Source organism: Montipora foliosa, chromosome 11 (assembly GCF_036669935.1).
Source record: "Montipora foliosa isolate CH-2021 chromosome 11, ASM3666993v2, whole genome shotgun sequence".
NCBI lineage: Eukaryota > Metazoa > Cnidaria > Anthozoa > Scleractinia > Acroporidae > Montipora > Montipora foliosa.
Window position 1 is genome coordinate 17,368,084 of NC_090879.1, and position 12,148 is coordinate 17,380,231.

The 12,148-nt window shown below is 40.9% G+C and overlaps 1 pseudogene; it reads right to left on the reverse strand.

Moving 5' to 3' along the window:
- Positions 1-16: 16 nt before the first annotated feature.
- Positions 17-12,148, reverse strand: part of LOC137976756 (microprocessor complex subunit DGCR8-like) — a 27,186-nt pseudogene continuing 15,054 nt past the window's right edge.

Sequence of the window (12,148 nt, forward strand, 5' to 3'; positions counted from 1 at the left end):
GACGACTCCATACCTATCAAATAGTTCCACATTTATTGCTCATTTCTTACTATATATTTTTCGTTTAATTAAAATATTCCAGTTGGAATGGTGATTTTACTGGCTTTGCCAGCGGCAGAGTAATTTTGAAATATGATAATTAATACATTGAGCGGCTTTCAATTGAATGCTGCCAACAGACGTAGACAATGAAATAAACTAATTAAATCAATCATTTAAATCAATCATGACAAATCCACGGAGCTGGCGCGAGTGGCGGGAAACGCGAGCAGGCCAATAAAAATAATTAGGCTTTTAGCTTGGATTGGATTTTCTTTAAATGGCGAAAGATCTTAAAGTAGCAATGCAAACTCAAATAAATCCCGAACATCTTTCAACACAACTGAAAATCGCTCAATGTATCCCAATCAGTGCACTATAAAGTAAATTCTAAAAAGTTTTGTTATTCGTTAAATATCCACTGTAAATACAGGCTCAGGTGAATTCTGGCTGTCGTTTCCTGTTTTTTCCGTGGACTGAAACCAAAAACAACGAAGCTCGTTTAATAATAGACCGTTTATTAAAACTCATTGCAGCAGAATAGCTGAATTACAGAGCAAAAATATATTCAAATCATAGAAAGGGACCACTAAATATAGAAGCCATAAAACAGTTTAGATAAGTATACTTTTAAAGATGCAACAAAATCTTGCGTTCTCTGCATTCTGCATATGTAGCGGCTTCCATATACTAATTTATTAACAGCTAAACCAGGTCTAAGGTTGTAACTATGTCGAATTGGAGCTTCCATGGGTAATAAAAACCCACTAGGATGACCTGGAATCCTTAACGACTGAACATAGGCTTAGCATACATGTGACCCCCAGAACCTCCAAAGTAGTCAGGCCTGACGCAACCAGGGCTTCTTGATAAGTTTACGTAGGAAAAATAATACGTAGTGCCCTACTTTGTACCCGTTCTAGACTGGTTGCTAGTACCTGACGGATGGTTTTCCCAAACGGGTATTGGTTTGCGTTAAGTAGAACGCATGAAATTTGTGTTACAGTCAATGATCGAGAAATGTCAAAATATCAAACCAACCTCCACGTGAAGTTTTCTCATTTCATCTTTGAGGCGTTCCAGCAAACTGTTGTCAATCTGCGCATTACCACTGTGCACGTCTTTTTTGATGTATTGACTTCCATCTATCTTGTACTAAAACAACAAAGGCAAAGCCACGTGTCATCATGAACAAACGACGACCTACATGGGCATTGAGGAAATTTTCAAACACGAAGAAAGGCGTCGAACCTTAGACGCATGCGAATTATTTGTCAATCAACCGTGGACGCATGTAGAGCTCTGTGATAATTTGAGAAATAAAATAGCCCCTAACGGCAATTTGTCCGTAATATGCTATAAGATATATGCTAGATGATATCTGCCGTTCTTGTTTTAAAGTCCCCAGTCACTTTTCTGACTCTGGAAATATATTTTAAGGGTTCCGTCTCAGTGATGTTGTTTGTATTAAATAGCTAGCTTGATGGTTTCAAGGGTGAGCTTTTTGGAGGCGTCGACCGTCAGCGCCATTTTGAATGACGTCATACGATAGATGCGCAATGACTATTGAGCACCCCAGGATTTACGTACGAATCGATATGTAAGTAAGGCATTATGCTCACCTTCGAATTAGGATCTTTACGAGGACGGAAATATATACGTACTCCCTCACATATTCCAAATATATCGTCCCCACGAACGCACTTCATAATTAATGATTTTTTTTCCCTTTTTACTTCGGAGATATTAGGAAGTGAAATAAAGTTCTTAATTTGTCTTTGACTTGATGTTGATCGCCACATTGAATTATCAGACCTGCTTGAATGAATTCCAACAAAGCAATAATTACGATGTTTTTAGAGCGGTTTTAGGTGCAGTTGGCTAGCCGCTACAACACCTACAACCAACGATTCTTTGGGTAGCGTTGTTGAAAGCGCAGGTAAATGGAAAAATGTGATTAGGATCCACACCTTCAAGAAAGGAAGCACAGAGCAATTGTTTTTTTTACAAATATATGATATTGTCTGGAGACCTTCTCGTTGATGGCGGCGATTCGTCAGCCTGCAAATACAGCCGCCTCCCATCGCTCTAGACCGCTACAGGCGTTTCGCGAGAGAAAGCTTCGCTCTTTCTCGCGAAACGCCTCCTGCGGCCGGGAGCGATGAGAACGGCTGTATTCGCAGGCTAGCGATTCGTCAAGATGTCACTGAACTGGTGGGAAATCGAATCCGAGTTACAGGAGGTTCATAATCTAGGAGGGGGCAGTGTGGCCCACTGGTTATGGCCCACTTGTTATGGCCCAGTAGTTATGGCCCACTTGTTATGGCCCACTGGTTAGGGCCCACTGGTTAGGGCGCTTATCTTGAGATCCACTCGTTCGATTTCATCCTGGTTGTCCCTGGTTCAACTTCCCAGCTGCACTTGTAAATAGTCAACTGGTTTGCCTCCAGCCAGTCGGGATTCTTAACAGTTGTTGTTGTTGTTCTTGTTCTGTTCCGTCATTTCGTTGTGTTTCATTGGCCCTGAAAAGCCCCTATGGGCAGCGGTCAGTTAAGTATGTATTGTATTGTACAAAATCTCGAGAATGGGCCTTATTCACGCTGCGACCATACTGGCCATAGACAACAGATTTAGTACCCCGAGCCTCGAGCTGAAATGTTTGGGAACGAGTGAGGCAAAACAAAAGTTCTCAATCCCTCGGGACTCCACATGGCAGCATGGCATCCCCTCCACATGGCATCCCCTCGGGACTCCACATGGCAGCCGATTGAGCCCATTTGACTACGCCAAAGCAAGCTCTAATCCACGGAAATCTCCTCTTGTTTAATCTTTTGCGTGCGAGCAAGTTCTTTAAAAATACTGGTATCAGGCACTGCTATCTGTTCCAGCGATACTGCCAAACAGATTGGACCATAAACGTTTTGGATAAACTACTGAACTTCTTTCTAATTAATATTATTTGCGTCGTAAATTGTACACCAAATAATAAATGCGTAGAATCCGTTACATAAACACTCAAATCTTATTTCAAAAACCACTGTAAGTAATCATAATTTGTATATTGAAAATTATTAAAAACTAGATCATTGGATAATGCAATTCTAGAGCTTTGATTGGCTTAGCCATCATGGTATATTGTACACTTAATGTATGGTCCTCGAGTCCTGATGTTTCCCTCGACTTCGTCTCGGGAAACATCAGAGTTTCCCGAGGGACCAGACATTAAGTGCTTTGTTGTATATTTAGACTTTTCCGTCAACAATCGCAGCAAAATATCCGGAGCGGGCAACTGTGGAATTGAATCCCGATCGGGATACACTTGAATTTGATCTGGGGCACGTGACCAAGAACCAACCAATCACAGTGCTCGTTTTGGTGAGTGAAAGGCTAGGTATATAACAAGAGCTATTATAACATGCTGTAAAGCTTAGTTCCCACTGGCGACATAAGGATTATAAGCATAATCATAATCATAAACATAAACATAAGCTTCTTATGTTCTAGTAGGGACCGCCGCTCTAAAAACATAAAGCCTTTCCTCGAAGCTGGCCGCCATCTTGAAAATGAACCGGTCCTAGACTTTAATTGGCCAAAACACAATGACCCCGTTGCGTCATTATGTTTCTCATTATGTCGTTATGATTTTCGCGTTCCCACTGCAAAGAAAAGCGACATAGTCAAAGCCATAATCATAATCATAAGAAAATGGTCGATCATTTTCTTATGATTATGATTATGTTGATCATAAGGGCGCCTATAATTATGTTTCTGGACGTTCCCACTAAGACATAAGCGACATAACAGCGTTATGTTCGTGCTTATGATTATGATTATGATCGTTATGTCGCTAGTGGGAACTAGGCTTAACTGTACGCATCAGTTTTGTTGCTTTTACAAAATAAAGTACGGAAGATTTATCCAAAATTTGCGAGCGTTTTTAATAAAAAAAAATAATTCCACACGCGCTTGTTGGATATATAGAGGATAGTGCATGCCCACTTGGAGTTTCGAAATTTCTCTTCGAGTGTTGAAAAATATTTCACGTAATATTTCAAAAACTCGTGCTTCGTGTTTTACCGAGGTTTCCAAACACGAGAAAACTGATGAAACAATTTTATTGTTTTCGAGGGTTTGGAAACCCCGGGAAAACACGAAACACGAGTTTTTGAAATGGCTCCTCAATCGGCGCCTAATTGCAAACAAAAGAAAACAAAAGAACAAAAGAAAGCAAATATCACATAAGCATATGATTTTTGCTTTCTTTTGTTTAATCAGCGCACAGTTTGTGATGATAATGTCCGTGTTTTTCACAACTGAAGCTTGTTTATTTCAAGTAGCCACAATTTGCATTCAGTGGCGTCCAGCTAGTTCCGAAACATGGACGGGTTAGCTGAGGATGAATTTCGCCGGTTTCGACCGCCCAAAAGTGTGCAAGAAGAAAATTCTTTGCTTGTACAGTCCAAGCCTAAAAGGGGCAAACAATAGAAGTAATGAAGTTTTGTTGAAGTTGTGTATTGCTTTTTCTAATTGATTTCCAAACACGCTGTTTTTTACCGCGGTATCAAGGTGTATCCATGTGACCTAAATGCGGGCACGCAATTGGTTTATCAGTTGATGAATTATTATTGAGTTTGAGAATCGTTTTTTCAACACTCGAAGAGAAATTTCGTATCTCCAAGCGGCCATGTAATATTCTATTCATTATATAAACACCAATGAAATACTAAATAATTTCACGAAAGGCATCGAAAGGCGCGATTTTCATATGTAACCATAGCAACAGTGATCTTTTCACGTATGAAGATAACATGCTGTCGCGCAAAAGCTCACTTGGTATTTCATTGGTCTTTATATCATAAAAGGTGATTATAGCCAACTCGGCGCGTATCTCATATCCAACGCTACCCTGCGAGCAGAGTCTCTTTCGATCTTCCTAGATAATTCGGGAAGAGGAAAGTAGACTCTGCTCGCAGCCTCCACATTTCGCATTGAGCATGCGTTAAAAATTTAAATGTATTCGGTGTCAGCCATGCGTGACCTGTAGCCACAAAAGCACAAAACGAAAACAAACAGTCGGGATATTTTCCAACAACTGTGGCAAACACACAACAATCAAGGAATCATTTCATTGGAAACTCAAGATAGTCCATACTCTTAAAATGCCATTTCATTTTTTTACTGAAAAATTTATAGGTTTCTGTCACACAAGTTTCTGTAACCGACACACATAGGAAAAACTCATGGGAATTCTAACAGTTAAAATTGCCACGCTGTCGTAAATTTCAAAATATTGATGACGCGTGGCGATTGATCATGCGCAAAAATTAAAAAAACTGGACTGACTCATCCAATTCTTTGGATGAGCGGCAAATCAAAGAATGTGGAGGCGACGAGCAGAGTCTACTTTCCTCTTCCCGACTTATCTAGGAAGATCGAAAGAGACTCTGCTCGCAGGGTAATCCAACGCGCGCTCGTGGAATAATTGTTAACCCTTTCACCCCTAAACCGGCCATACTTAGTATTTTACTGTCTAACGGCAGACGATTTTACTCGTCAATGAGGAACCCCTCGGAGTCAATGGGTTCATTAGCAGTAGATGGCTTGCTGGAGTTTCCTTAATCCACGAGGTAACCGGTCGATCTGCCCCACGTATCACTGTGTCTAAGGACTCATTTCAATGATTAAGTCTGAGCACTGATTCTAAGTGATGAAAAATTAGGGTTACGTTCGGTTAGCTATCATATAAGGGTCGTCAGAACTGTCTGGCGGATCAACCTGTATTCATCCTCGATGAGTAATCGAATTTTTACCACTGACTAAAAAATACCATAACTGGTAAAGAAACGTGATACATCAAACTTGTCGTGTGCTTGTAGTAAAATTAATAACCTAAAGCGCGTTTTGTTGATATCAGAAACACCAGTGGGAGTCTATTCTGAAATGCATTGTGCATGCAATGCTTTCCACAAGGCCAACTTGGAAAATCACAATCACGTCACCACGACTTTGCATCCAAAAATCATATCGCACAAAGACATAACCTATGTGACTAAAGCTGCAAAGAAAACTTTACTTTCTGAAATCCTTACCTTTCTAATTGCACCTGTTGGCCGGTCACAATAGATACGAATCACTGCACCCCATTTTTGTAAATGAGGGTGAAGTTTCTAAAAATGAAGAAAGGGTATTAGTTTTGAAAAGATCTTTTTTACATCGTGGTTATGAACGTTACTTTAGTACAATCAAAAACTGCTCCGGAAGCATAATAAAAGTTAAAAAGTTTTATAAACTCGGAGCTAAAAGTTAAAACTAGTTACTTTAGTAGTAACGAAAGCAAAGTCGGAAAAATTCAGGCTTGAATGGAAAAGGAGGTCCCGAAAAAGAAACAACAGTCAAAAGACGACATGTAGAAGAACATGCAACAATTATTTAAAAATACCTTCAGTATTTGCTGTGAGGCTAGCTGTTTCCCAATCCGTTTATTTTTACAAGGACCCTGTGAAATATCAAAACTAAAACTGTAGTTTGTGAAAGATGAAACAACAACAATGATATTAAATGTAATGAGAAATGTAGACTCGGAAAAATATCCGAGTCCCAGATGGGATTTGAACCCACGACCCTCCGTGATCTAGTCGGATGCTCTAACCACTGAGCTACTGGAGACTCCATGGTGAGCAAGGGTCAATTTGTGGGTCTCGATTGGAACCGCATCGCGCGGCTACACAGCCAAGTACTGACTAGCACATTTGAAACTCACTAACAGCATCGCGCTGTCACATTAAAGCATATCAAGATGCAGCCAACCAACCTCCAAAAAGGAGGTTGGTGTAGCCGCGCGATGCGGTTCCAGTCGAGACCCACAAATTCACCCTTGCTCACCATAGAGTCTCCAGTAAAACTGTAGTGAAAAGAAAAAAATTGATGGCCATGGTTACAATGACAATGCTGACGATGACGTCAAGTGGGCAAGTATTATAATAATAATAATAATAATAATAATAATATTGATTTATTAACAGATCCACTGGGTGGCTCTTTCCTGTTAAAAGATGGAGCGGTAACCAAAACCAAAGTAATAACTTTGGCCAATCAAAAAGGACGGAGACAATCCAGTAAACCAATCAAAACTCAAAGTAATTACACGTAGCCGACACAAAGCGCGGGAAAACGTGCACGCGCGAGCCACGATTGGTTTTGCTTTCACTTCTGATTGGTTGAAAAAGTAGCGCGAAAACTTTGAACCAATCACTGAGTGAAGTAGATGCAAAACCAAAGTAATTCGCTAATTCTACCTCATCCCAGTCTACGTCACAAGGAATCACGTGAGATTGCGCGAGCAAGCCAGGTCAGTGTGCGGTAAGCTTTCGGTTATGGCGGATGCCAAGATGAATGAGATGGACAAACTTTCCTTTAGCGCTGAAGAAGACGAAGCTGCAGTGCTAGCCGAAGACGAAAATGATCATGACACCACCGGTGCTCATGCTATCGCTCCCAATAAACTGTGGGAAGCTATTCAAGGACTGCAAAAGAAAGTTGATCTTTTGGCGGGAACGTCAACACGCATCACCGATGCTTCACTAAAGCGGAAAGTACCGCAAATGTCCAAGGCAGAGTCAAAAAGTGACTTAAACTCCCAACCGGGACCCTCAAAAAAGAAAGCTAGAGAAGCTTTGTCTGATTCAGATGACGCATCGGACGACTCTGACTGCGATGCAGTTCACGCCATCCTTGGAGAAGACGAACAAGATGGCGACTCGAGTGACAAGCTCCTGAAAGAGATAGAAGAGGAATACAACACGGCTGATAAAACAGGCCCAAACATAAATGAACATCTAGCGAATCTTATTAATAAGAGATTTGCTGGTAAGATCAGGGAAGCAAAGCTTAAAGAAAAGCTAGAGCTGTATGTGCGACCCGGCAACTGCGAAAAATTGAAAGTGCCCCTCGTGAACCACGAACTATGGGGCAAACTCAAACCATCGGTCAAATCACAGGACTTGCGACTCGCAAATGTCCAACAAACCGTTGTGAAAGCCACCATTGCGCTTGCAGAGGCCACTGAGGAAATAAGTAAAGTCAAAGGAAAGATGGATGAAAAACCAAAAATTATTTCCTCTTTGACTGATTCGCTCGCTTTGCTGGGACACGCAACTTATGAGCTTTCATTGCGGCGACGGGATATTATGAGACCCTCAATAAACAAGGAGCTTCGTGCCCTTTGCAATCAGCAAATCCCAGTAACGGATTTCCTCTTTTGGAGATGATGTCCAAAGCAGTTTAAAAACAATAAAAGAGTGCAACAAAATTGCCAGCTCTGTCAGTCAAGGGCATGATTATAAGAAAGGCTACTCTGGAACTGGACATCAAAGGCCCCGTAATAGCAAGCCTTTTTTAGGGCATCGCAAGAGCTACAACTCGTTCAAAAAGAAACCATGGGCCTTAAACCAGAAGAGGGAGGACACCAAGTGAGCCTAACTACAACATTACAAACAGTTATTCACAATGTAAGTAAATTTGAAACCCTATCACCAGTTATTATTACTGGCTTGAAGCAAAATGTTAAATGCTTTAAAGCAGGTAACCTTACCAGTTTCCTTTCTAAATGGAGAACTCTTACATCTGATAGAGAAATTCTAGATATGATAACCGGCACAACTATTGACTTTAGATACCTGCCAGTCCAACACGGGCCACCGGCCATTCGGGAGTTCTCAGATACTGAGTCTGAAATAATTTACACTGATATCGAAAAGCTTTTAAACAAAGGTGTGATTGTCAGAACTGTCCGGGAAACTGATGATTTTATTTCCCCCATTTTTCTGAGAGAAAAGAAAGATGGATCACACCGTATGATTTTAAACCTTAAAGCACTAAACAAGAGCATTGTTTATCACCATTTCAAAATGGATACTCTTGGTTCAGTAATTAGACTAATACGTCCAAATTGTTTCATGGCCACCATCGACCTCAAAGATGCGTACTATTCTGTGCCTGTGTCAGAGAAACATCAAAAATATCTCAAGTTTCACTGGAAAGGAAACTTCTACAAGTTCACTTGCTTCCCTAATGGGTTATGTTTCTGCCCTAGGAAATTCACAAAGCTCATAAAGCCAGTACACTCTTGTCTTAGGTTACAAGGCCACCTCTTGGCAGCTTATATTGATGACAATTACATTCAGGGTGATACTTATACCGAATGTCTAACTACTGTGCTTGAAACATTAACACTGTTTGTTGACCTGGGATTTTGTCCTCACCCTGAAAAATCATGTCTGATACCATCCCAAGAAGTTAATTTTCTGGGAGTTATGCTAAATTCCATCACAATGACTATCACACTGACCATGGAGAAAAAACAAAAAATTAAGAATGCATGCACAGCACTGCAGGAGAGGTCAAAATACATTATACGAGAGGTTGCAATGCAAGTGTCATAGGACTACTGGTCTCAAGTTTCCCTGCTGTTATGTATGGGCCATTGTATTTCAGAAAACTAGAACAAGAGAAATCTCATGCTATCAAAGCCAATAATGGCAACTATGAGGCCTTTATGTCACTCTCCACAGATGCCAAAACAGAACTACAATGGTGGATCGAAAATATTGAAAACTCATTCAACGTTATAAATCATGACCCCCCATCACTAACAATTAGCACTGATGCATCAAAACTTGGATGGGGAGGTGTTTTCAAAGATCTGACTTGTGGGGGCCACTGGACACCCCAAGAAGCTGAAGAGCATATCAACTACCTAGAATTAATGGCTGCCTTCTTTTCACTCCAAGCTTTTGTGGCAAAACTAAATAATAAACATGTCAGACTGAAAATTGATAATACAACAGCAGTGGCAGCGATAAATAACATGGGCACTAATCACTCTGTACAATGCAACAAAGTGGCTTTAGATATCTGGTGCTGGTGCATGGCTAGAAACATCTGGATATCTGCAGAACACATACCAGGGAAAAGTAATGTAGCAGCTGATAGACAGTCAAGGGAAATAAACACCAATACTGAGTGGATGCTGAACCCCACTCTCTTAAATAAAGCCCTTGATAAGCTGCAAGCTCGCCCAGATGTTGACATGTTTGCGTCGAGACTCAATAAACAATTCCCAAGACATATTTCCTTCCGACCTGACCCTGGAGCATACTTAGTAGATGCTTTTTCAGCTCAGTGGAATGAACTAAATGGTTATTATTTTTCCCCCTTCAGTGTGATTCCAAAGGTTCTTCAAAAACTGGAACAGGACAAAGCCACGGGGATAGTGGTGATCCCCAGATGGCCAACTCAGGTGTGGTACTCAATGGCTATGAGAATGCTGATAAGCTGCCCAGTCCTTCTGCAGCACAATGCCAGACTACTTTTGTTACCCAGCCACCCAGAGAAAGTACATCCATTACACAAGAAACTGGACCTTCTCATCTGCCACTTATCCGGGAACAGTTGCATGCAAGCGGCCTTTCACAAGCAGCTTCAGATATCATCCTGTGTGCCTGGAGAAACGGGACAAAAAAGCAGTACCGAACGTATCTTTCGAAGTGGGGAAATTACTGCAGCTCAAAAGGGATCAGTCCAGTTTCAGCTACTGTAGCTCAAGCAGTAAACTTTCTTGCAGACCTAGTCAAGTCAGGTGTTGGCTATAGTGGAGTTAATACAGCAAGATCAGCTATTTCAACAATACTTGTCATTAGTGACTCTGCTACCTTTGGTACACACCCATTAGTAAAGCGATTTCTAAAGGGTGTTTTTGAACAGAAGCCCTCATTACCACGTTATGAAACCATCTGGGATGTCAGTCAAGTATTAACTCATCTTCGTTCCTACCCACCTGTTGAGGACATTTCACTTAAGAAACTTACATTTAAAGTTGTTATGTTACTAGCTCTGTTAACTGGTCAGCGAACACAAACCATTCACTGCCTAGATGTTAAACATAAGGACATGTCAGAAAAGAAATGTATTTTTTATCTGACCAGCCTCCAGAAGCACTCCCGACCAGGGAAACAGCAGAAGCCTATTGAACTGGAAGCTTTTGACCAGGAGCCTAATTTATGTGATATTCGTCATTTGAAAGCATATGTTGATAAGACTAGTGTTCATAGGGGTGACACTAACAGAAATCAGTTACTGTTGAGTTTTCAGAAACCATTTAAACCTGTTAGTAAGGACACAATTTCACGTTGGATCAAAAATGTCTTGAAAGCTGCTGGCATAGATACCACCAAATTTGGGGCCCACAGCACTAGGGCAGCATCCACCAGTGCTGCTGCCAGGGCAGGAATGCCGCTAGAAGTTATTCTGGAATCTGCAGGATGGTCTAACTGCGGAACCTTTGCTAAGTTTTACCAGAAACCAATCAATGCTCCATGTAACTTTGGCTCGGTTTTGTTAGAGGCAAATACAGTCTGCCAAACCTATCTTTTGTTGTCTTTAATTCATGATCACAGGGCTTTGAAATCTCACGTGATTCCTTGTGACGTAGACTAGGATAAGGTAGAATTTAAGATTAAACGAGACTTACCTGTAAATTGAAGTTTGATGTGAATTCTACTGATTCCTAGTCAGGAACAGAGGAGTCACGTGCCCACCCAACATATACATATATATATCTATATTTTATACAGGACAAATTTATCCTTTTTATTTGTCCCCACCCTTGTTTTTTCCTGTGCTCATTCATTGTTAAATACTGACCTGGCTTGCTCGCGCAATCTCACGTGACTCCTCTGTTCCTGACTAGGAATCAGTAGAATTCACATCAAACTTCAACTTACAGGTAAGTCTCGTTTAATTTTAAATTACTTTTGACACTCAACTGAAAACAGCTCTATTCTAAACCTGCGATCAGGCTCTATTTTAGTTTCGCGTGGTACGTAATGTGGAGTTCACGAAACGAAAAATAGAGCCTGACCAAATCTCTCCCGCCACTTTTTTTGATTGACTGACATGTCCTTCATCGGCCAATCAAATTTACTTCCATTACACCAATACACGCGTGGACGGCAGATTCACGCTATTTTGTGTTGACCAGAGTTAATTACCGTGGGAGGAATATTAAAAACGAATTCGAAAGTTACCGTTGGCTTTAATTTGAGAAAAACCA